Raw genomic sequence first — 27,494 nt, forward strand, 5'->3', positions numbered from 1 at the left:
ATCATGGGTTTGACTAAACACCTGGGTTTAATTTTCTTGGCCTAAGTCTACCATTATTGTTCTCCTGTCTTAACTAATTAATTAATTTTGAGGCAGGGTCCCTTCTCAGATAACCTAGGTATGCCTGGCCTGGATCTCACTGTGTAGCTCAGGCTGGCCTGGGACTCACTGCTTAGCTAAGTAAGCTTGGCCTCATTCTTAGAATAATTCTGTCAGCTTTGCCTCCCAAGAGCTGGGTTTACAGTCATGGGCCACCACACCTGGCCTATCATTGGTAGGCCTTTAGCAAATGTTCTTGTTAATTGTTTAAGGTATTTTATAAAGTGACAACTTCTATTAATAAAAGGGTAAACTTTACAAGGAAGAGAAGAAAGGAACTTGTCAAGATTGAGAACATTTTCTGGATATATTTTGATTCAGAATCTATAAGGATCATGGTGCTGAAGGGACAGGCATCTCAAGGCTTGGTTTATTATTCGATCGAGCAAGGCAGGTGTAGTTGTTTTTGCTAGTGTGCTTCCTCCTTGTATTTACAGCTGGATATTCTCAATGTCTCTCTCAGAGTCTGTTGTTTGCTAATAGATCAGTAGCAAGTGATTGGGCTCCATCAGTCCCTTCTCCCTCCATAGCTGACTATGGGGAAGGCCTGACTTCTGGAAACAGTCAACATTATTTTTTAGACAAGATCTTTCACTGAACCTAGAGCTCACCGATTTGGCAAGACTTGCTGTCCAGAGAGACTCAGGGATCACGCTGTCTGTTTCTGTCACCTACCACTAGGATTATAGGATGTGCCACCATGCCTGGCTTTTTATATGAGTGCTGGGGAGTCCTTTCAAATACTCAGATTTGCACAGCAAACCAATTATTAACTGAGCCATCTCTCCAGCCAGGAAAGGAATTTTGAAAACAAGTTTGCTTAATGCCTGTGTATTTAAAACCAGGATATAGTTCCTTACCATGTCTTCTTTCCAGTGAACAGCCTTCCTCTGGATGTAAGCCACCATGGTATAAGAGTGACAAAATGCTCTAAGGCAATTGATGAGGAAATGTCATGGTATTTCAAGTAGATTTCTTTCTTTCTTTCTTTCTTTCTTTTTTTTTTTTTTTTTTTGGATTGACAGTGGATGTGTCTATTATTAACTTAAATTCTAGGCTTGTAGAACTTTAGGATTTACAGGATGATGGTTGAAGTTATTTAAGGTTATGTATCTGAAGAAGCATTGTTTTAGCATGCACATAGAACTACTGTGAACATGGAGATTGAAGGTGCCCAAGGTTGAACAGCCAAAGATCCTTTGCAGCTCAGCTTGCAGGGATTTTTCTGAGTAAAACACACATACACACACACACACACACACACACACACACACACACACACACACACACACACACACTTTATATGTATATATATAAAATATGTAAATATAATGTTAAATGGTATTATATAACACATCCACATAATTATATAATGTATAAATTATATAACATAAAATTATATCATTGTGTAGTTTTATAATTATATAAATTGCATATTATATAATTATACACACATATATTATGGAATAATATATTTATAATACAATAAAACAATAAATAATACAATAATATATAATATATAATTATATACAATATATAAAATGTATGTGCGTACACATATGCATTTGTAAGGTGATACAAAAGAATGGAGCCAATCCATTCTTTGTACAAAGCTGAAAAATGAATCCATTAGAAAAAAGCATATAGAAACTAGAAACACACACACAAAAAAATTCTTTGGCCTCGAATAGCCAGAATTAAATGTTAAAATGTTATCTATCTCATTTTTCCTAGCATTATGTTTACCTGTCTGTCTGTTTCACCTTTGCAGTTATGAACTTCTTGGTATAGTGGCCATATCTTATTGCAGGTGTCTTTTACACTGAGCAAGAATATATAAATATGGAATAACTAACCCAATATTCATAATGTTAATGTAATAAAGCAGAAATGTAATGCATATTGACTCCAGCTTTATAAAAAAAGATAGCTTTATTGATGTGCTGGAGAAGTCACTTAGCAGTTAGCTGTTATTTCTACTCTTAAAATGAACCAGGGTGCAATTCTAAGCTCATAACTGTCTGTAATGCCAGTTCCAGGGATCTGACACCCTTTTGTGTCCTCATCCAGCACAAGGCATGCTTGTGGTGCATATATACACATGCAGGTAAACATTCATATATAAAATAAAAAAATACATCTTAGGGAAAATAGATTTATTGAAATAAAGTTGACATTCAGTACAATTCACTCTCTTCGTTTAAAAAATAATGTGTATTTTTTAGGATTTAGATCATAGTCCTTACCATGATCTTGTTTGTGATCATTTTTACCACCCTCTAAAAAAGATTCTCCCTCCTATGTTCTGTGTCCTGTCACCTTGAGGCCGTCACTAGCTTTCTTACTCTGTCTCATTTTTTAAATATATGTATGTATATGCCTGTCTCTGTGTGACTATGCATACAGAGGTCAAAAGATGGCATTGTTGTAATCTAATGGGTTTGGGGCCTGAGAACCAAACTCCTATCTTCTGAAAGAGCAGCAAATAATCTTATTCATCTCTCCAACTCCCACCCCCATTTTCTTTTAGTATCTGATTAGGAATCAGAGTTTGTTAACATTTGGGAAAGCCTTTCTAATTTTCTGTAGTAAACTTATTACCTTAGCTTAAAGAGTTTAATACTTTCCTTTTGTTTTTGAGGCAAAGTCTCACTAGTCAGAACTGGCCTGTCACTCACTATGTAGACCAGGCTGGCCTCGAACTCACAGAAATCTGCCTGCCTTTGCTTCTCAATGAGAATTCAGCACTTTAGAGTTTATTAGTACCAAATAAAATAGATAAAGTTCAATCTTTATAATCTTCATAGAGCTATATATAATTTACTTTTCATACTAATTATATAACAAGTATTTTTGGGAAGATGCTGAATTTGTAATCAGAAGAGAAGCAGCCCCATTTGCTGCTTGAAATTATGTGAGGTACACGTTCCCTATGAACCCTCAGTTTCTTCATGGAACCATCCCATAACTTTAGGAAGATCTCATTGGGAGGGGTCCTAATGTTTATCAGCTTGTCCTGAACAGCTGAAGTACTATTGAACTATTACATTTTCTGTGATTTTTTTTTTCTGCAGACAACTACACTGATAATATTTATCTTCCTGTAGGTTTACCTCAATTGGAATAGGTAGGGAGAAGGGAAAGGACACACAATTCAAAGCATTTGTGTCCCTCTTAGCTCACTTAGCTTGCTAAACGTTCCAGGTCTTTTTGTAGTGCATGGCCAGTTTGTTTTGTTCTTTCTGGAGCTTACATCCACTCTCCACATTAGGGTATGTTCTCTGGCAGTAAAACCATACTGGTTTTTCCAAACACTTCAATCACCAATTATGACTTCACATATAGGATGGTGGCTTCACAGAGCGCTGGCTAATGGCCTCTGAGGTGACATGCTTTGAAATCTTCATTCAACACAAAATGAACTGTGATGTCTTTTTTCCCTCTTCCTCCTCCTCTTTTCCATTTCTTTTTTCTTCAAGACAGGGTCACACTGTGTAATCCTGGCTGGCCAGGATCTGCTGTGTAGATCAGGCTGGCCTTGAACTAACAGGGATCTGAGTATTGGGTTGAAGGCAAGTATGACCAAGCCTGGCAAGTTGTGTTTTCTTAAGTCTGTGCATCATTTATCTCAGAGGCTTGTGAGCAGTACAGGAGGCTTGAAGAAGATTTCTCATGAGTTTTATTAATAATTTAACATTCTGGTCCTTCTGCTGTTTTTCTGTAACTTCTGTATTGAGAGCAAGGTTTTGATAAGTGATGAATAACAAGAGTTAATGACCATGGTAACAGAGTCTTGTTTTGCATTAGTTGTTGAAGCCAAACCCTCATTACTTCCTTGAGCATACTGTCATTGTAGAAAACCCTCATGTGGTGTGGAATGGAGGTAAAGTAAGGGAAACGTGGCCTCTTTTCCCAAGTAATTGCTTCTAATGGAAGCTCAATGACCTATTATGCTTATCCTGAAGGCTGCTGAGCTTAATAGGAAGCTAGTGATGGACTTGAGAAATTATGTAACAGGAACCAAAATTTCTGGAAATCACATGTGTGGTTGAGAATGGATGCTTCATTAGGCAATTTAGTGATTCAGTGGTTTACTGGTGCCAAATGGCATCCTTACTTTAAAAGCTGTATGAATGTTCTTAGGAGTGAGGGCGAACTGAAGATGACTGTGCCTTTGGCTTGTGTCTTGTAGGTGTTTATTTATTTAAATTCCACTTGTGGATTATAAATTGTAGTTATGGACCTTGGTCCTCCCTCAAGTGATGTGACAGACTTTGTTGATTCCCCATGGGAGGTCTCACCCTCTCTGAGGAGTGGATGGGGAGTGGGGTGTGGGGGGGAAGGTGACGAGAGAGGGAGGGCTGGAGGGAGAGGGAGCTGGGATTGGTATGTAGTAAAGTTTGTTTTAAAAATAAAAATAAATAAATTATAATAATTATAAATTATAAAGGATGACAAAAGTAGAAATTTCCTGCAGCATTGAAATGATTAAAATTTAATAACTAGAGGTGACTTGAATAGTTTCAAATTTATCTCCCACTTAGTTATGTTTGTTTTGTTTTTACTTTTGAGACAGGGACTTGAAGCTTAAGTTGGCTTCAAATACTCCTGGTTCAGCCTTCCCAGTGCTTAGATTATAGGTGTATACCTCCTCACTTGGCCTTAGCTTCCCCATTTCTTTGAAAGACCAGGGACCAGGGGCATCAAAAGTTAAATGATCTGTCTTAAGTTGCTTTAATATTGTCATTGGCCATCATCTCTGATGAGAATATAGTCTGGTTTTGGGTTTTATAATATGGTACATCAGAAGTAGAAGTAGGTCCCTGAGACAAACTGTTGACATCAAATAAAAGCTGACCGAGAGGCTGACATAAATGATTTGCTACATGGTTCTAAACATAGCTTTTAGATAAAACATATATGATTACAATTTAACTGTTACCAAATCTAGATGTTATTTGATGAGTGTTTATTTTACTATGCTTTCAACTATTTTGTATGCTGGAATGTTTTCATGATAGAATGTTGGAAAGGTAGTAGCAACCCAACTATAAATGAAGTTGGTCAGTTTACATGTAAGGCAGAGACTTTCCTGTTGACCAGAGTGCACAAGGGCCTCAGTGGACCACTGTAATACTCACATTTCAAGTTAAGATAGTGATACATGATGAGTGCTTGAAAATTTTTCCATTTACCTGCTGATAAGCATTTGCAGAATGGATTGAGGCTCTCGTTCTTTGAACTCAAATTTAAATGAAAGATATTTTGCAACTCTTATTTTTTTCTTTTTACAAATCCTGAATATGTCTCCTATAAAGCTTTATGATAAGTTTCCAAAGCCTGAGATATGATTTACCATAGGTTACAAATTCCTGTAGAGATTAGAAAGAAAATAATCTTATTTCTTCAGCATTCAATCTTTAGAACCTGATATTGTGGAAAGGTTTGGTTTGAATTCCTATTTAATATGGTTTCCAAGTCCTTCTTGGAAGTGATGACATTTGTTTGAGAGTGTGCACTCTTTTTCTTGAACATTTTGACTCAACGATTTTATGGTTTTCCATTTATGAAGATTCAATTTTCAAACTCTGAGGCAATCCTCATCTTTATGAAAGATATATTAGCTTTGCCAAAGAATAACTTAATCAGGTTAGATGACTGTAAAGCTCATTTACATTTTCATTGTTCTAGTTTGCTTTTATCATTTCTCTGCATTATTTAAGCCAGCTGTTTTATAATTTGACTCAAATTTGGAGTGGTTCTTTCAGAATATATGCTGGTGTATTTCTTGGAGGGTGTGTGTGTGTGAATATATATATAATATATATATATATATATATATATATCATATGGATATGCATGCGTGTGTTTGTGTGTGCTTGCCTTTGCCAGTGCATGTAGAGGTCAGTATTTGACACTGGGATCTTTCCCAATCAAGCAAAAATTTATTATTTTTATTATTATTACAAATTGGTTTGGACCAGGAGCTCACTGTTCAGCTGAATTGATTGGTTTGCAAGCCCTTGGGATGTGCTTTCCTCTACCATCTAGCTCTGGAGTCACAGATATGTGGCAGTGAACACAGCTTTTAGAAGAGAGTTGGGGATCTGAACTCATGTCTTCATATCTTTGCAGCAAGGATTTAGCCACTGTTATCCCCCAAACCTCGCCTTCCTTCTTCACTCTTTGAGTGAGGCTCAAACTGGTGTGGAACTCATGTTGGTTTCTGTCTCTCAGCAATATTCCTGCCTCAATTTCCAGAGCTGTGGACTTTATGACTTCCAAATCATTTTATTTTATGTCTTATTATTTCTAGCACTTTTCACTTTTCCATATCAAATGATAAATATGTAATACTTCAAACATTAAGTTCTTCCTTTGTTCCTAGAAATGGTATGGAGTAGTGCATTTTTACTGATTTCCAAAAATGAATTGGGATGTCATAATGCAGTCTAGAAATAACTGATGTTGGAGATGTTGGAGGATTTTAAAGTGTATTTATTTATTTCTAACATCTAGTTTGCCTCTTGATTAATTGCTCTTGATTAACCTCTCTGCTCCTTAAATTAAATCAAAATTAACAAATATTTATGGCAGCCTACTGAAAATCTTGTTTACACTCTACAGAGCAGTTGCAGGCTTTCTCTTTTAATAAAGGTCAGAAATCAAATAGTAGCATTCAACCATCCTATGTATTTCCTGACACTGCTGGTCGTAACCATGGGAAAATGAGTGGATGGTTCAGTCTGGAAGGGGGGAAAAGGAGCTAGATACTCGTTTAAATAATTCTGCATGGTTTTGTTTCATTATGTTACTAATTTTATTGTGCTAGAACTTGAACTCAGGGTCTTGTTCATACTTGGCAACTCTTTTACCATTGGGCCACCCCAGGCCCATGGTCCCATTTTTCATAATGTCGGATCTTTTGATAATTAAAGATTTGCGGTTGCTGGTAAAATAGCTAAAGGAGTGAAAGGAAGGGAGTGGTAACTGAGGTTTCTGGACATACCTTGAACAGAAAGGTGCAATGGGTAAGGCACTTCCTTAACTGTTATATAGGGTTTTGGACAGGCAGTGGTGGTGCACTTCTTTAATTTCAGCACTCAGGAGGCAGAGGCAGGCGGATCTTTGTTAGTTCAAGGCCAGCCTGGTCTACAGAGTGTAACAGAGAAACCCTGTTTCGAGAAAAACAAAACAAAACAAAACAACCCCCAAAACATAAATAAATAAATAAATAAATAAAGGTAGGTTTGGTTTGTTCTTTTAAATTTAAGCTGGTTTCTGTAAAATACAAAGCTTTTTTCTTTTTTAAATGGTGTGATGGAGGTGGGAGTTGATGGTTCAGTCAGTAAAGTGCTTGCCTTGCAAGGGCAGGGACCTCAGTTCTAGCTCCGGGACCCGTGAACAAGTGCTGTGCTGGTTGGTATGTACCTCTGATCTCACTGATGGGGAAGCAGAGACCTCGAGGCCCTGGGAGTCACTGGTAAGCTGTGGACCACCAGATAAGACACTGTCTCAAAGAAGGAGGATGGCGTTCCTGAGGCCTGCTCCTGCCTTCCTCAAATGGTCAACACCACATGCACCTCCATATACATGAAACACACACACACACACGCACGCACGCACGCACGCACGCACGCACGCACGCACGCACGCACACACGCACGCAATACCACATTAAAATGGGCTTTTTATGAAACATCTCTGAATTTTAGTAGCAAAGAAACAGAGTGATAGTTGTTGAATATGTATATATGTGTCAAAAATCCTGTTAATTTTGTTTGAAAATTGAAATGCATTTAATCAGTTCTAAAAGTGGCACTTAAAATTTTACTCCTGGATATGTTTAAGAGAAAGTGCTTGTTTTATAAAAATCCAGGAGAGAAGAAGAAATAAAGCTGAGCTGATATTTTTGCCATAGTATCAACCTCCTATCTCCTTTCTTTTCTTTCTTTGTTATGTGCATATTAAAGCTTATTTAACACGTTGAAATGGTATTTTGTATAATGCCTCTGCTTTTTTGAACATTGGTTGTTTCTTTGTTGGCTTGCTTCTAAAGTATTTTTATACAAATTTTAATGCTTCTTTATTTGAAAGTCACAATTGTCACTATGACTGGCATCCCATTGTACTCTATATATTAAAAAATGCTTTCTCAACCTGAGTGATTTTACAATGTGGAAACGACTCCTACAAATTGTCCTTAGACCTTCATCTGTGTTCATCCCTCCCACACAAAATAAATACATATTTAAAAAATTAATGAAAAATACAGGATATCTCTAGAAAAATCTGATTGCTGATTTTTAATGTGCTATCTTTCTATGAGTGACTCATTCTTCCATAATAAGTATGTTCTTTATGCCTTGAAAACTTTTTCCTGTGATTCCCCCTACTAGTACAGTGTATGGGATATTTTGTGATTGTTACTCAGCTTTGACTATTAGAGTTTGAGGCATGTTTGTTGGCTTTTAAAAGACAAAATGAAGTCATTAATGTCCACAAATATTTTATCTGAGTACAGACAGCTGTAGCGCCTTCAGAAGAATGCAATCATCATAGCCCATCTTTGGTTCCCCTGTGGCTCTATTGTTAGTAGTGAAGCTCTACTGCCCTAAAAAATTCTTCTGGGTCTCTGTGAACAAAGCACCTTCTTTGGCCCTGGTGTGATAGAGCCTCTAGGTTTTTGAGCCTGGCTGTTTGTTCCAGTTCAGTTCCAGCCCCCACTGACATCATCATTATTGTCTAATAGGCCTATTCAGAGCAGCATGGTACACCATTTGTGACAAAAATTAATTTTACACGTAGTGAAATTTTATAGCGCATCTGCTAAGCGTTTGCTGTACTGTGACAGTTGCAGCTCAGATGTCCAGCATTGGTTCATGATAATTAGTGAGGAGTGTCTGATGAAATGATACATCATAGCTATCAGTTTACCAGTCAGGCTACAGTAGTCATTTGACCATCAAACCCCAATTCCAAGTCCATTTCCATTCTTCTTTCATTATGATTCAGTAACTTTGCCCTTAGCAGCTTTGGCAAGTGACAACCTATCAGTTCCGTGTAGAAAATGGCTGAGAAATGAATCAGCATTCTATTTGTGTGTCACTTCTGCTTTGGAAGGCTACATACAATCTTGCCTTCTTGCAACTAATCTTAGAGTTCCTTAACTTCAGTGTGCACACCCACTTTTGCCTCATAGCTTTTTTTTCTAGCAACAAAACTCACTACCAAGTTACAGGTCTTTTCTTAGATTGAGCTAGTGTAAAAGGAGACTGAGTTTCCTCATATCTAGGCTATTTAGGAGTTGAGAAGAAATCATCTTGAGGATGTCAGACAGAATTTGAATCTCATTTGCGATCTTTCTTACCCTCTTTCTAAATGCTTTTCCTTTTGAGTTAAGAAGCATAATTTTTGAGTTGTGCATGTGGTTTGTGGTAATGAAATTCATGTTGTGGTTTGCTCTTGGGAAATTCTCATGGGATAGATTTTGTGTTTTTTAGTTTTCATATTTTACTATTTTAATTTTAGGACATTTTCGTATTAGACTCTTCGTGGCAATAAATTCTTACTATATGGCATTTACTTAAAATGTTATGCTCACTCATCTTAGGTGAATTCCAATTTTTATTCAAGGATATCTCTAATACACCATTTAACGCTGGAAAATACATGACTTTGTTATTTTTGTGTGGTGACATCATCCTACACAAAACACAATTTCAGATTGAGGCATACACATGCACAGATGTAATTACTAATACAAACCTATGGGAATGGGGAGAAGGAGGGAGGGGAATTTGGGGGGGCACAGGCTGAATGGTGTCTAGGATCTATAGTAATCACCATTTTCAGTAACAATGTCTGTTGCTAGCAAAATTGGCAGGATCGTAGGAGAGAATAATCACTAAAATTAGCTAGCACTCTCTTTAAGCACCACAGAGTGTACTGACATTTTCAATATTTTCTCTAGTTTTACATTTTCTCATTCTACTAAGTATCCACTTGGTGTTTGCATGAACAGATTCTATTATTTTATTTTTAAAAAATGTCCTCTATACTTTCTTTTCAAAGAGATCAGAGGCTAACACTTGTATTTCCAATGGACCAATGTGGCCTTGGTTCCACATATTGCAACCAGGTCCCATCAGACACTTTTTGAATTGGAATTTAGTGAGTTTGTACTACCTGTGGTAGATGCTTTTTTAAATTAGAATTTCTGCCAGCCTGCAACACCCATTTTCTTCAAATCCTATTGTCACAATTTTCCTTGATTTCCCATTCTGGAAATTCCTCTTTGAGGCCAATGTGTCATTAGGAGTGATGAGATTTTGGTGGAGCTTAAAGGAGCTGGAGTAATATGACAGGTCATGATGATTCCTCACTTGTATTGAGCACAGTGCTCACTGAACCTCAGGGTCGCTTCTGTGGAAGAGGAAGGTGCCACCCACTGTTCTTTGCCTCATCCTCCAGCCAGCCCATTCACCATGTTTGAATGGGAGAAGAAGATCCATTTCTTCTGTAAAGGTGAAGCTCATTTGCAGAACACTTCCATGTGGTCAGTAGTTGACTGCCCAATAAGACATGTAAACAAATTTGGAGTCTTAATAATTGCTTATCAAAGGGAATGTTGTGCTCATAGCTATGCTTCTGGAAACACTGATGAGCTGAACTACTGTCCACGTTGTCTTCTTGGTCCCATGTTCAACAAAACGGATCCTCACCAAACTGTGTTCTATGAGAGAACACGCAGTGGGAGGTGACTTGTACAGCACCAGGGCTTTGGAAAATGTACACATTATTCATTCCTCTGTAGGTATGTGTTATATATGATTTTTTCAAAGCAATGAAAGGTTTGCGGTAAAGACGTATTTAACTTTGTCTCAGTGTTTCAGAGCATGTCTTCTTTCTGGAGTCAAGGATTTTTGCTTGTTTGTTTTTCATTTTGTTGTTGTTGTTGCCTTTTGAGGGGGGTGGAATGGAGGGAAGCAATGTTAGGTATCAAACCCAGGACCTTGAGAGTGTTTGGCAAGGGCACTCTACCACCAAGTCGTGTCCCTAACCCTTCACAAGGCAGGTTTTATATCATGAAAATGAAGTTAGAAAATACTCTTCCTATCCAAGCCAACTTTTACCTTGTAATTGTCATCCGGTTTCTTAAAATTTTCAAAAATCTTTCACTAACCGAAACTTGTCTGACTATAGATGCCTTCATTGGCTCTTTCTTTGGGACTTTGATGACATTGTCCTGGCAGGTTTAGATCCTAAACTTGATTGCCACACTTAGAGATAGACTCTATTAATAAAAATTCATCCTAAAATGATGTAAATCACCCTTATTAATTTATCTTTGAGAGTGACCTGGCTAAGGATTAATGTGCCTAAGTCTGTGTAAGTGTAAAGGAAAAGGTCAGAGGTCAACTGTGAGAAACTGGGATCAATAAAAAGGCCTGACAAAGTATCCTCTTTGGGGTGACATTTGCTATTAGTTTTGAGTTTCCAAGTAACAGCATGTGTCTCTAGAACTGTTCAGTCCCCTAGACCTGGATGGCCATTAACACAAGGTATAGCTGACATGATACAACCCCCTACTCTGACTGCATTTTTCTCTTTCCTCACAGATATTGCCATGGCTTACTCTTATATGCCAGTTTGGCTATAGCATGATTCCCAGGTCTCAGGTTGAAGTGCATATTTGTATGGAAATATATTTCAAAGATGGGTATAATATTTAAATGAATAGGTTATCCTTCATGTAGTGGGGCAGTCATCCTCGAATCACCTGGAGGCCTGACTAGAAAATGAGGGCCTTTCCCAGAAGGGGTGGAACTGGAGCTGCAGCTCTTCCCAAGGCCCTCACCAACTGACTCATCCTGCAGTTAGATTTAGCTTTTATGGTTGTGTGGCAATTTCTTAAAATAACTCTGTTTGTATACATCTTGTTGATTCTCCCCCACCACCCCCCTCTGGAGAACACAGATTAATGCAAACATGAGGACTTATGAGCAGAGTTTGCTCTTTGCTCCCTGTTTCTGTATGGTCACCACTGAAGGCAGGGTATTCATGAGTTCACTAGACCCAAGATAAATGATAAATGGGTGTTTTATTTGGGAACAACTTATACAAATAATAGGAAAGAACTATTGGGGTCTTCCTGCTCCAGAAGATGCAGTCTCCGCCCTTCTGATGCAATAGGCCACCCAAGAGAGAGAGTGCTGGCCCTTTGCTTCTCCACCTTCTGGTCTTGTTCCCACCTGAAGCCAGGCCCTAAAGGGGTGTGGCTACTAACACAAATTCACTGGCAAGGCCAGATGATGTTACTACACACCACCATTTTGTTCTTGCTTTGAGACATTTGTTTATTGTTTTTAGACACCTCAAAGTTTTTTATTAAACAAGTCATTTCTTGTTTATCAGACCCAAGGGGCAGGAATTCTCTTTCTTCTTAAGACACGGATTTAATAAACTTGACTTTTGTGGGCACTTTTCCTTGGAGTGTCTTTCTCTCTCTCTCTCTCTCTCTCTCTCTCTCTCTCTCTCTCTCTCTCTCTCTCTCTCTCTCGCTCTCTCTCTCTTTGTGATACTTAAAGGGAAAGCAGCTGGATTTTGTGGAGGAGCTTCTGAGGTGAGGAATTGATGCAAATTACAGCTAGGTCTCTAGCCAGGTGAGGTTCCACAGGTGGTGATGTTACAGAGAGGAGAATGGGCTTGTTTATACTAAGCAATGCTGTTGGAGGAGGAGCTTTAGCAGCCCTATTTCATAGCCTGCTCTGTGTCATTTTACTTTAGATGTCAACATTTCTTTTGATATGATAAATAATAAGTCCAAATATCCAGGAATATTACACTACTGAAGAAGATAAGACTGGTGGGCAGTTGTAGGCTTGCGAAAACCAGCATTGAGAGAGGGGAAGATTTTATGAGAATCCTAGGCTTAATTCATTCCAACCAAAACTGGCTGGCATGGATTTAATAGCTTCCTTCATTCTCTTAAGAGTGAAATGTAGAATTTTAGCATGAAGGGGACCTATTAATGTTTTCTGTCATGGCCTAATAGTGGGAAAACCAGCCTTTTCTGTGCCCTGCCCCATCCCCTTGTTCACTTCCCTCACTCTGTTCAAGGAGAGGAACAGTATTGTGTCTGGTGTGACAGATAGACAGGTACACACACAGGCACGTGTGCACACATGCATGCATGTATGTGCTCTTTTCTCCGTCATTTTTTTTCTTTCTTTTGGGGGGGACAGATAGGGCTTTGGAAATGACTTTGTTAGTCAAGTGTCTTGTTGAAATGACTCTGCAGATACCTTCTTTATTTCACAAGGCAGGACAAGGCTGGGATATTTGCCAAGAAGTGAAATAAACATGGAGCTGGAAAGTTGACAGCCCTATCTGTTAGGGTGTTAATGCATCGATCCATTGTTTGATGGATTCTTTTCATTTGTCCATCCATACTCAGATTCATTTACAAAGCCTAGAGACACAATAGACAAAGTTGGGGGGAAAGGGCCTGGCCTTTTCCAAATTCCCAGTTCCTCTGGCCAAGTGCTGCTGGTTGGGGAAAGAGCCTGGACTGTGAGTCCTGGAAGGGAGACCTCCATACTGACCTTGTCCACCAGCTCTCTGCTTTGCTTAAATATAGCAAATAACTGTGCTCGCTTCAGCAGCACATATACTAAAATTGGAACCATACAGAGAAGATTAGCATGGCCCCTGCGCAAGGATGACATGCAAAGTCGTGAAGCATTCCATATTTAAAAAAAATAACAAATAACCAAGCTGCTTTTTAGAGAGATCTCTGTTCTACCTAGGAGTCTGAGCAGCATCGGTTTTTCATACATCATGAATACTGGCATTGGCCAATGGTTTTATGAAGGATCTTCAGTAAAGTATTGCTAGATATTTATATAAATTTCATAAGCTGAGAGCTCATTTAAAACTAAGTTGTCCAGAAATGTGAATTTCATACTTAAAACAGTGCAGGGATGACTTCTCTCTGCTTTCTATCCATGCACGCCTTTTGTCAAGCAGACAAGCCAAAGGCAAACGCTCTTTGCCCTGTGAAAGACACTAGATTTAAATGAAGACACAGCAGAGAAATACTGTTTAATGACTTTTTGTTGTTTTTTATTTTAAGAAGGTTTAGCATAGTAATGGGGATAACAAAATATATCTTCCATTGCCCACTAGTTATATTTTTTTTCACCTAAATGCCATTAAGTTTTGATTGACATGAAGCTGAGCTCATACCTTGGGATGATGGATGAGCTTTTGGGTCCTAGATGGAGGGCAGAAACAGAAAACTGAGAAAGGAATTTAAAATGATGGTTAAGACTTATCACTTACAGTACAATAAAAAGCAAGTGCATACTTAAAATGCACTCATGTGCATATTATAATGTTTATGCCATTATTTTATTTATCTGACTATTCTCTTCTCCTCTCTCCCTCTGCCTGGTTGTGGTAGAGACAGTGGAGCAGGAGGTTTTGCTTTCCATTTCTTATATTTTCAGTATTGCCTTAGCACTGCATGTCTGCCCAGCCACTTGGTTTTAAATATTAAAGCTTTTCTCTTTTTATATGTGTATAAACATAATTAGTATATGTTTTTTGTATAAAATAATATTGTTCTAGTGCAATTTCTAGTACTGTGATTAAAGACTGTGACCAAAAACAGGGTAGGGGAGGAAAGAGTTTAATTTATCTTACCCATGCAATCTCCCAGTCCATCTTTCATGGAAGTCAGGGCAAGAGTTCAAGCAGGACTTTGAAATAGAGGGACCCTGCTTGCTACTTAGTCTTTTGCTCACCCTAGGTATCTTACCCAGTACAGGATTACTTAACTAGAGATGATGTGGCCCACAATGGGCTCGGCCATTCTGCACCAACAAGTAAATCAGGACAACCCCTCACAGATATGTCAACAGTTCAGTCCAGGAAAGACAATTAGTCAATTACGAGTTCTGTTCTGTATTCTTTTTTTCAGGTCAGTCTTGGCAGGGTCAAGTTGATAGTTAAAGCAAGCAAGTACAAATAGATTTCATTATAGCATTGTCATACCAGTATGACGAGGGTACATTGATTTTATCCCATTACCTATCATTAGTTTTTTGATGGTTGTTAGGATAGCCTGGAAGACTATATAAAATATTAGTAATTAAGGCCTTTTGCCTGCTTTCTGAGGGTTCTGTGAGAAATATTTAATTATAGTCATAGTGTTAAACAAAAGCATAAATTTGAATATTTTCTTAAAACAGACGTAGTAAAGCATTGAGGAAAGGCCTGGCTGATTTTTTTTTTTTTTTTTGTGTGTGTGTGTGTGTGTGTGTGTGTGTGTGTGTGTGTGTGTGTGTGTTTTTCGAGACAGGGTTTCTCTGTGTAGCTTTGGAGCCTATCCTGGCACTCGCTCTGTAGACCAGGCTGGCCTCAAACTCACAGAGATCCGCCTGCCTCTGCCTCCCAAGTGCTGGGATTAAAGGCGTGTGCCACCACTGCTCAGCCCTGGCTGATTCTTGGAAGAGCAACTGCAGAAGGAACAAAACAGCTGCTGACCACTGACTATATATGCAAAACAATGAGAATGATTGATTTTTTGAGTATTCAATGAATATTTGTGTGTGTATGTATGTTCAGATGAGATAAAGTCTATGTTCATGTGTGAGTAGGCATGTGGGGATAAGGGGTGCACATTTGTATGTGTTCATGTATACAGAGTCTAGAGGATAACCCCAGTTATCATTCCTTGGGGCATCTACCATATTGTTTGAGACAGTGGCTCTCATTGGCCTGGAACTCACTGATTAGGTTAGTCAGGGTGGCCAGCAAGCCCTGGGGCTCTGCCTTTCTCTGCCTCCCCAGCACTGAAATTACAATCATGTTACCACATCTGGATTTTTACTTGGGTTCTGTGGATCAAACTCAGATCCTCTTTCTTGCAAGGCAAGTGCTTTGTGGATTGCGCCATCTCCCGTCCCTCTCAGAAGTTTTTGAATCTAAGCATTAGGTCTTAGTCTCAGTTGGCTAGATCATTGTTTTGGTCTCAGCGAGGCTTCCAAAGTACAAAGTGGTAAAATAATCACAGCTTTTTTCAGATATATAATTTTGTGTTATTTCCTAATTCTTGAGAAAAAAATAAATGAACCAATGAATGAATAATGAAAGGAGCCTGGTAGAGGCTGACTTTGTCAGGGTCTTTGTGGTTTCCATTTTCAACAGTGTGCTGGTTAGATGATCTCTTTCATTGAACTCGGAAGTGAGGTCATGCCCTATGTTGTTGCACAGTGGTGTTCAATATGAGAGTGGATGAACTCTGTAAGTTTGGAAACAAACTTTTCCTAAGTTATTTCTCCCCTTGGAAGTTATTTACAGGATAATTACAGAGGCTAGAAGCAAGTCTTGATATCAAACAAGGATAAGAACCTGGCATTCAATATCTGAATTCTTAAGAATCCTCACAATTCTAAAAGCACAAAATAGAACACTTTCTTTCTTCTTATCAAAGGTTTCACCTGGGGTAGTGTAAGTAACAGACCAACTTGCCTGACTTCAGTTTCCTCATAATCATTTATTAGAGTACCAGATAATGTAACAGCAAAGTAGAGATATAGTATAAAATATTGAATGATTATGAAATGTTGCTACAAGTTGGCCATACCTTTTAGTTCCAGAAAGATGGTAGGTAATCATCGAAAAATACCTCTGTTGAAGGCATGTTGAGAAACTATCAGATCTGTGGTTACAGTGGAGTCAGTAAACAACTTTCATACAGTTGCACATTCATCAATGGTGCATTTTCCTAGAAGAAACATCCTGTATTGTTTTGTGGTGACAGACATGCCAATATTGATAGTTATTGATGCAGTTTTTAAGTGTGTGGATGTGACCTTGTAGTTCTGAGCCTTCGTTAGCATGTTTTCATCCATCACTACAGAATATTCCCTCAGGAGTCCAACTGCCTGATTCTTTCAACTCCTTATACTTATACTGGGAATCGCCTATCCATTGCTTCTCTTTCTTTGTGCCCTTATGGTACCCATTCCTCCCCCGGCAGTTAGTTCATTCTGATTAGTTTCTGAATGTCATAGCTCAAACAAACCCCTGTGATTCCTGCTTGCCTGGGTCATTTATTCACCTACCTTATTTTCTGCCCCTATATTGTCTGAACATGTCAGGCATTGTTTTCTGGTTCCTTTCTCATGCTGGGGTCACGCCTGCCTAGCTTTTATGTGGCTGGTTCTGGGGGATCCAAATTCAAGTGCTTTTTGTTTGTGTGATAAGTACTTTATCTAGCTGGCCATGTCCTCAGCCTCGCCAATGCATTTTTTTAAAGATTTTTATTTATTTATTATGTATACAACATTCTGCTTCCATATATATCTGCATATCAGAAGAGGGCACCAGATCTCATAATAGATGATTGTGAGCCACCATGTGGTTACTGGAAATTGAACTCAGCACCTCTGGAAGAGCAGTCGGTGCTCTTAACCTCTGAGCCATCTCTCCAGCCCTCGCCAATGCATCTTACTCAACCATTTGTCTAGGTCTTCACTGCTGATCACCATCCAAGCCATGTCCTTGTATCAGCACATGAAGTTTTCTCTCTTTGTTACCACTTTCTTTCATTAGTCCTCTCAGGGCACCAGAGTTCTTAGGGGAGCATGGGCCAGCTCCTCACACACTTAAACAGTATTGATCCCCATTATTCACCCTGTGTGACCCTGAGGGAATCAAGCTTCTATTGGTGTTTTGTCCCGTTTTTGTTGTTGCTGTTTTGACTTTGAAGTCACTCCTGTTATTTTGGCTCATTACGTGTGAGCCAGTCTGGCTTCTTGTTTCTTCCTACTTCACCCTTAATATTTCTACCACAGTAGGCATGCATTCCTTAATCACAGTAGGCATACAATCATTGAAACTACACAGAGACAATTTTTTGCTTAGTAAAAGCAATTGGCCCTGAAAGGTATGTAATATTTTACCCTGGTTTAATTCCGATTCTGTACACCATATCTGTTGTTTAACTTGACCTATGAAGAAATATCAATTCTGAACTATTAACTTAATAATTCTTGTTGTTAACTATAATTAATACTGCTGCTTTTGAACTACTTAATAAGTTGGGGTTTGGAGCTAGCAGATAGAGACAGATACCTTCAGGTGGTAAAAACAAGCAATGCTGATGAGAGAAACAACTATTACCAACTCTTAATGTTTAAGGTACAAACCGTAATTCACAGCTGCAGCCGTCCTAAGTTCTCACCACTGTTGGCAATCAGTTACACTTGTTTCTTCATCAACAGTGGAGCATTGGTTGCTTTTGATGTTTGCATTCTCTCATAGGATTTTCTTTTGATAGTCTTTCTTAAGAAGATCAATAGATGGAGGTGAAATTCATATGAAGTTAATCAAAGTAAATGTCTTTACTTTTAAATTTGATATTTGTCTGGATTAGTCTAGTTATTTGATATTGTCTGGGGGGGATGGGCAGGGGTGCCAAGACAGACTACAATATATCTCCATTTTTTTTTTCTCCCAAGAAAGTTCTTTAATCTTTGCCCACTGACTCATCGCTCTCCCTGAAGCACCTGCCTGCTCAGCTTGTGAACTGTGAGCCTACATTTGCCCTGCCGGACTGTCTTCCAGGCACAGGCAGACATTGGCACAGTCAGTTCACGTGGTGCTCCTCTGCCTGGTGAAGAAATCTGATCTGTTAGGTATCCGGAAAGGCTTTCTGTGGCTTTCATTCATGATTCCTTTGCTTTTGAATCTGTGAAAAGAAATTTATTATCGAATCGAGCCCCATGAATTCAATTCAGACCCTGCATTATTGATTTTCAGACCAACTCATTCCATCATACTGTTGTAGTGGTGGCTAAGTTCAGCGTCAATACATGGTCTTTTGGGAGATCAGAGGGTCATTCTCATTGTGTTTAGTCAGGAAGGTGCCCTGACTTCCATCTTTCCACACATCGTAAGTTAATGACTTGAAGCCACTTTTGATTGAATTGATCCACAACCCTGTCACTCTGTGGGCACAAAGCAAAGCATTCCGCAGTATAGAGAAGACATGTTTAGCAACATAAATAACATAACAAAATGATTTGTTTTTTTGTTTTTTGTTTTTCGAGACAGGGTTTCTCTGTGTAGCTTTGGAGTCTATCCTGGCACTCGCTCTGGAGACCAGGCTGGCCTCAAACTCACAGAGATCCGCCTGCCTCTGCCTCCCGAGTGCTGGGATTAAAGGCGTGCACCACCAACGCCCGGCACAAAATGAAATTTTAATTTATCTTCTTGCCCATCTGTTCAATTACCACTATTAGTTATCTATTCAGAACCTTCTGTATCTCAGTTTTCACTTGATGTTTCCTGTTTTGAAGCTAGTAACCCTGGATGTTTGAAACAAGTCACCTCAGTTTGGTATGTAGGACCACATTTGGTAGCTATTTCTTCTTCATCAATGATTTACACTTCTAAGCACTACTTTCTTATGAAGGCCATAGGTATTGGGTATATTTGCTTTAACCATCTTCCTGCCTGCAGACATGGTGATAATCTGTGTGTGGACTGTAGGATGGATCAACTTCACATTTGCAGTAGGGTGAGTTTGTCTCTTGTTTGCCTTCAGTTAATCTCAGGAGAGTTGTGTAGGCTGCCTTTAGGACCTTGTTTTATTCCTCCTCCTCCTCCTCCTCCTTCTCCTCACAAATGTCCCTCAGTCCTGTTTTGTATGACTGGGATGTTGAAACACAGCCATCTTGCATTTCTTCTTGCTTCTATTCATCTGAGAAGTATAGTTGCACAGGGGCGCAATCTCAATTCATTACTACCCATGCAGGAATAAAAACTCTGTCCCAGGCCTAGGGGAAATAGCTTACATTGACTCGATTTTTATTGTGTCTTTATAAACTTGGAAATTGTATGTTGCTTTAAAGAGAGAATGCATATGAGTGTTAATGCACCTACATTGTAATTCAAAAGATGATTTTTTTCTTTTTGCAAATTAAATTAAAAGATACGGAGACCATTCAGAGGAGCCATCTGTTATCATTGGAGATATAATTAGGGTAATAATTTTTAATGTCATTGTCATATGATGGAAAAGAGAAGCTTCAGGACATCAGTTGGAGATCTTTTCCTTCTGAATGCCACGCTAGTTCCAAATTTAGAAATGTAGTGGGCTAAAAGTTTTCCTTCAGTTTTTAAAATTAAACTCATCTTTAATTATTGATGCTTCTGGGTACAGTGTCCTCTTGAGTATAAGATTCCTTCATAGTAGTTCCTTCATTTTTAAGCCTACTTTGCCACAAGCTAGTCTTCAACTTCTGATTTGAATTGTTACTTCTGTGTATTAATTAGTTGTGGATAAAACACAGGAGATCCTTTACCTTTGCCTCAGACCAAAAAAACCTTTGTGATTTAAAATCTATTTGTGTCAAGTCTCTTAGCTATCAGCAGTTAAGAAATTTTAGGCCGGGCATGATAGCACACACCTTTAGTTCAGCACTAAGGAAAGAGAGGCAGAGGGATCAGGAGTTCAAGGCCAGCCTAGGTTTGTTTCACAAAGTCAAAATAAGGCTGGAAAGATGGTTCAGTGGGTAAAAATGCTTGCTACATAAGTCTGGAGATCAGAGTCTGATGAAACTTGGGTTCCGAACGTTATCCTATGAGCTGTGGTATGGCAGACACTTATAAGCAGAGTTTCTCTGTGTCTCAGCAGTTGCTCCCAAATAAACATTCAGAGACTTAATATTAATTATAAATGCTCAGCCAATATCTCTGCCATATGGCGTTACCTCTCTTTCATCTTGCATCTTTTCCTGTTTCCTCTCTATGTCTTGCTGGAGATTCCTCTGACTCCACCCTCCTCCTTCCCAGCATTCTCTCTGTCTCCAAAATCTTACCTAGCCATCTGCCAACCAGCTTTTTATTACCAATGGTAGCAATACATATTTACATTGTACAAAGATTGTTCCAGAGCAGATACATGCCCCTAACACATACTACTACTACAACTACTATTACTACTGCTACAATTACTCCTAATTTTGAAGAATAAATAAATGAGTTGTGTAAAGTAAATCCCATTTCAGTTTCATTTTCCAGTGTGTTGTTGATTCATTTTCTGAATATTTTTGGTGTTATGCTTATTTTATATTGGGCAGTATGATAATGTTTACTCATTTTTCCCCTGTCACAATTGTCTAATATTTGGAAGTTAAAATACTTTGTGTTCATATGTATCAGTTAAAGCTAAGTATTAGTGCTGGATCACCAGATATAATAGCTAAAACAAATAGATTTTACCAAATACATTTTATTTATACTCAAACTTTTAATATGATTTGTTTGGGCACAATATTTAATAAGTTTTGTTGTCCTATCACAATTTAGACTATTTAAAGTAATGCCTTTTTAAAGATGAGAATTAAATTGGCTGTGAACAATTCTTGATGTGATTAAACTGTTCAGTCTTTTAAAATAGACTGATTGATTTTGTTGACACATAGCAAATAGTCCATTATATTAAATATAATTGACTTGTGATCACATTAACTATATGGTCATAAATGACTCCCTCAAGGTTTTAGTGGTATATTACAAATTTTCTATCTATGAGATTAAATAAGTCTTATTTATTAATAAAGGAAAATAGTTTCTTAAGGTATTAGGAGTATTTGGCATTCATGTAGTGCCTTCTATTTTAAATTTTATTATTTGTGAACTCCACTTGCCAACTTGGTCAGTCTAGAAATGCTATCTTATATAGGATAAAGTAGACTATTTAATGAGTTGGGGTATAATTTCACAGCCTCATTCACCAGAATATGGGAGAAATCCAGTTTGCTTTTATAACTGTTGATCACCTATGTGGGGAAAGCTGTTAAGGAGCCTGGTGAAAATGTCAGTGGTGAATAGATTCCTCATTGTTTTCCTTTTGTCTATGGGAAATTCATCTGGAATTTCACTAATCTTGCAAAAGCATATACCAGAATTACAAACTGTCACAGCCTTGTTCACCCTAGCACATAGTATAGAAATCATGATAGGTGGACTTCACAGTAGAGGAGAAATCTTAACAATGGCCTCTTAAGATCTCTCTAGTCCTGAGTATGGTTTTGTGATTTAGTGTTTATATTATAACTGAATTAGAAATTAGGTCATGATCTAACATCACATGGGTGGGTAATTCAATATTAAATCACCCAAGAAGAGAATTATGTTTTTAAACTTGGAGTATGTCACCACAGGTATTCATTGTGGACATGCCTTTCACCAGAACTTTCTAAAAGAGCTCCAGGGTCCACCTGTCTCTGTCTTCTGTTGTCTCTCTGTGTGTCCCTCCTTTTCTCCCTTCCCCACCCCTTCTTTCCCCTCCCCTGCCTCGCTATCTGTCTTTCTCTTTGTCACCACCCCTCTCCCCTTCCCTTTCTCCTCCTTGCTCCCATTCATTCAGAATAAATGATGTATATGTGATGTTCCTTTTATCATTAGCGTACTTTAGACACCTACTGCATATACTGAGCTCTAGGGGATATAGTAACCACACCTACTAGGGGCTGGCTACAGGTAGCCTTTGAGGGCGTGTCAGGGTGACATAGGGAAGGTTTAAGAGTGAGGGGCGTGCAAGTGGAGGCCCTTTTCTTCCTTTTCATCATCAGCTTGCTGTACTTACTCCGTGCCCTGTTGGCTGGTTAGGTTGCTCTGTTAAGTAAGGCACCTCCCTAATAAATACCCTGATATTTTTACCTAACTCCATATTGGTAATTCTCCCATTATCTGATTGTCAGGAGTGGGATATTGCAAACCTAGGCCCCATTTGGGAGTGCTCGAGGGTCCCACTGGGACAGCAGACTAGCCCTCTGGAAAAGGCCCTAGTAGGCATGGTTACGGTGTCACCTACACTGAACCTGGCTTATTTGGACTGGCTTGTGAATTTAACAAGCTCATTCATGGTGATGGCCATGACTGCTGTGTGGAAAATGTCACTACTAAGTGCCAGCTTGTTTAAATCATTCTTAAATGTCTACTTGTGCTACTAAACCCTCCATTCGTGTTTTATTGTCTGATAGGTTTTTTTTTTTCGTTTTTTTCCAAAATGGGTTTCTTTAGCTCTGATGCTGAGGCGAATTAATGTGGGTGTGTATGTGGTGCCCTTTTAGCTCTTGTCCCTGTTGTAGTAAAGGCACTATCTGCTTAGTTGGTAGGCTTATAAGCCTTCCCTAGTTTTTTTTTTTTAATGCATTTTGACAAAGCATAGTTTTAAAATGATGGTTCAAGATGAACCATACCCTTTAAAATGTATTCTTTGAGAGAAGTTACATTTCTACTCCTAACATGGTAAGTTAATGTGGTAACTGAGCAGTAGTGTCTAAAACAGCACTGGTTTTCTCAGTCCTTTGGTCCATCTGTATATCTTTCCTCTGTGGTTCATAAAAATATGCCTTCCCCGAGGTTCGATGAGCTGTGGCCAAGACAGCTCTGGGCATTTACCAGTTTTAGCTATTCTATTTTTCTTCCATTTAGTAATTAAGCCCTGTTGTTGACATTTCCAGAAGAATGAGGAATGGATACAGGATTCCTGCAGAGTAATAGCACAGTATAGAGGTCTAAAGAAATGAATGGAAGGAAGGAAAGGGAAAAGAATGAAAATATTGGAAGGAGGTGGAAAGAGGGGCCTTGATGGCTGGGTTTTCGGTTCTTTTGGTCCATAGTGTACCTGGCTTGAAGTGTGAGGTGAGGCTGTAGTTGATTCAGCACTCGGTAGAAGATGGGCTTTAAGAACATTTGGAAGTCAAGCTGTGACAATTGCCAAGTTAGTTAACTTCTCTGTGAAGTTAGTTAGTCCATCTGTGAAGTAGAGACGGAATAGTGTTATCACTTTTTAAGGTTGGGTGAGGATTAACTGGACTGTTGTCTTAAAAATGCTTACCTGGGGCTGGAGAGATGGCTCAGGGGTCCAATTTTGAAGAGAAGTTCAGTGTGGTTCCCAGTGCCTGCATCCAACAACCACAGCTGCTTGTACCTCCAGCTCCGGGGATATGGTGCCCTCTACTGGCCTTTGTTAACACTGTACTTATTAGCATATTCCCACAAACAGACACACATAATTTAAAAATGCTTAGAAAAGTGTATTTAATTATAATGTTCATATATCATTGTAAATTTTTTTTGGTTTTTTGAGCAGGGTTTCTCTGTGTAGCTTTGGAGTCTATCCTGGCACTCGCTCTGGAGACCAGGCTGGCCTCGAATTCACAGAGATCCGCCTGCCTCTGCCCCCCGAGTGCTGGGATTAAAGGTGTGTGCCACCAACGCCCAGCTCATTGTAACTTCTTAAGACTAGGGATATGATTATGTATGAGACAAAAATTTGTGAATTGTGAGTCATTCCAGTGAGAAACCATTATCTTACTGCTAATGTGAGTGGTCCATTCATATAGGAAACTGTTCATGGCTCTTCAAAGACAAGATTTTCTGAGTTTGTGCTCATTTTCATGCCTATGATGCCCTTTTTCTAGAGTCTTTTTTAAAAAAATGTTTATTTATTTATTATGTATACAGTGTTCTGCCTGCTTGTATGTCTGCACACCTGATCTCATGATAGATGGTTGTGAGCCACCGTGTTGCTCTAGGAATTGAAGTCAGGACCTCTCCAAGAGCAGCCAGTGCTCTTAATCTCTGAGCCATCTCTCCAGCCCTTTTCTCAAGTCTTCTATTCATCCTTTAGAGCTTTTCTCGAATGTTCCCTTCTTGGTGAATTCTCTAATAACAACTCTAAGGGGATTTAAGTCACTTTCCTAAATTGGGCTTTTGTAGTACTTAGTGTTTTTAATCTAGCACTTAATATTATAATGACTTCATAGTCATTATACATACATAAATATGACATCGTACATAATAATGACATAAAGTTCTTACCTTTGTACATTCTCTCATTGATGGCTGATGGTGAGTTTTCCCATAATTTTAGGAATGATTATAATATTTGTATGTTGAACAATTTTCTGTGACTGACCTTGGTGAGACTATTCTCACAGTATTCACAAATCCTATTTATTAAATACTTTAGCCATCCCAGTGTTTTTACCCTTAAAATGGCTGTCTTTTGCAAGTGTAACAAGTATTGTTTTGTTTCAAGTGTTCAAAGGAACTTGGGAGCTGATGTCACTTTTCCTCTTCCCTGTTGTCTCTCTGTTCTCGTCTTCTTCCTCCTTCTATCCCTTCCCCTCTGCTCAGACTCATTTTTCAGGGTTTGGGGTTATATTAATTTAAAGCTTTTATTCACTTTTGGTCATTCCTGCAGAGATCCCCCTTACAATAAGTAGATTTTTATCATGTTCATTAGTTACAACATTGTCATGAAAGTTTAACAATCAGTTGATTAATTTCTGTTTTTATTTATGCATGAATATAAAATGGCCTCCTTTATCTGTCACTGAACCAGTGTTTTATGTTAGCAACAGATGTGTCCTATAATATATAATTTGATGATATAAAGTTTAAGAATAATAACCATATGTGAATTTGTGGGATTATCTGATAAAAAATATACTGTAGTGTAGTGTTTTTTGATGGAATAATGATAGCTGTTTTTTTTTTTCTCTCATATCTCTGTGATATATTGGAAAGCATCTGTATTGCAAGTCTTTATCATCTAATCCCGGAGGAGATGAACATGAACACTTAGAGGCTTTTATTATAAATAAATCTTTTAAAAATCATTCCTCACAAAGGGGAAATTTGTTTTTGGGAAACAGAACAGACTGAAATTTCTATCCTCCTTGGAAAGTGACTTGTGGTCCTCTTGGGTCTGGGCCTGCTGCAGGTGACATCTCTCACATTCTGCATTACTACTATTTAAGTGAGGCTAACCTGGTTGACAGGAGAAGGCAGGCTTAGTGTAAAGTGAGGGCTAGCCCCTGAGGTCTAGAGCCATACACATCAAACACTCTTCAAAGAAACACAGTGACCCCAGTTCCAGCCAAACAGGTGTATCCACAAAAGTTAAAACAGTGCCCCACATGAATTCATTGTTATATTACTGCTTTTAATTTGTGGGCCAGAGCAGTGGCTCTGTTGAGCAGAGGACTAGATCTAACAGCTAGAATCTGGTTTGGCATCTTTGCTAGCTTTCTGAATGAGTTGGGTTCTCTGCACTCCATTTGTTTCATCTTGACTGTAAAATGAGAAATGGGTGAATCAATCTGCACAGTACTGGTCACCATCCCAACCATAAACAGAAGGATTGTCAGTGTTAGCAAAACTTTAGCCCATCAACTCATTTTTCTTTGATACAAAAATAAACCTCCAACTCACCTTTGAGGAGCTTTAGAGTCCTGTATTTATGAAAAGACAATAGTAGTAAGAAGTACCATATAAAGCTGGTTTTTTTTTTTGGTGGTTCTTTTATTATGTTAATGTCTATTACATTTGTTAAGGTATCCAAAGGCAGAGAGAACAAAAATCCATGAGGCTTTTAGTAAACTCTGGTGTTTGAAAAAGCAGATAAAACTTCATCTTTGCATACAATGAAGTGAACATGAGAGACAGAATCAAACCCCTAGCTGTACACAGATCTTGTTTCTAGTTAGAAAAAATGGCACCCCAGTGAAGATTTACTGTTAGACAGATAAGGAAGACAAGTGCAGCAAGGATAGGATGAAGCTTGTTGAGTGGGTTGGGAATGAGTGGAAGGTTTCGTTTGGCTACTGAGTGGCTGTTAAAGTAACATACTGGGATAATAATGGAAAGATTGAGGTAGGTCAAAGCACCCAAGATTCTGAGATCTTGTCAAAGAATTTGAAGTTTGTTGTTTCGAGACCTTTGGGTGACTTATTGAACCTAGGTGAATTATTGAAGTGTTTATTGGGGGCTCACAGGTTCAGAAGATGAGTCCATGACCACCATGGCTGCAGGCAGGCGGGCATGGTGCTGGGTTAATAGCAGAGAGCTTACATCTGATTCATAAACAGTAAGCAGAGAGAGGAGGGCAGGCTGGGCATGGGCTTCTGAAACCTCAAAGCCTGTCCCAGAAACACAATTCTCTAACAAGGCCACACCTCCTGATCCTTCCCAAACAATTTCACCAACAGGGGCCAAGCATATAAATACACAAGTCTGTATGGTCATTATCATTCAAACCACCACAAGGTTGTTCTTACAGTCCCAGCAAAAGTCATTGAACAGCTCGTCAGAAAAGTCAGGAAAACAATACAGAGGACTAGGTGTTGGCATTAAGCTTTGTTACCCAACAGCCTCGAAGATCTGGTGAGCCGGGCTATATGAAAGAAAAGGAGGGAAGTATTGGAGATGAGTTCCAAAATTCTAGATTGGAGGAGTAGCAGGGTGGTTGGGAGGATGTTCACCAGAATTTGGGGGGAGGGGGTGGTCCAGAACTAGGC

At 38.7% G+C, this 27,494-nt stretch overlaps 1 protein-coding gene and 1 non-coding gene across 8 annotated transcripts in view; both read left to right on the forward strand.

Moving 5' to 3' along the window:
* Utrn (utrophin) overlaps positions 1–27,494 on the forward strand; it is a 484,152-nt gene that overhangs the window by 265,164 nt on the left and 191,494 nt on the right. The window lies entirely within an intron of this gene.
* Positions 13,751–13,857, forward strand: LOC113834256. The gene has a single exon (XR_003482657.1). It is a non-coding gene; the product is annotated as a U6 spliceosomal RNA (small nuclear RNA).

This window comes from Cricetulus griseus, chromosome 2 (genome assembly GCF_003668045.3).
Source record: "Cricetulus griseus strain 17A/GY chromosome 2, alternate assembly CriGri-PICRH-1.0, whole genome shotgun sequence".
Lineage (NCBI taxonomy): Eukaryota > Metazoa > Chordata > Mammalia > Rodentia > Cricetidae > Cricetulus > Cricetulus griseus.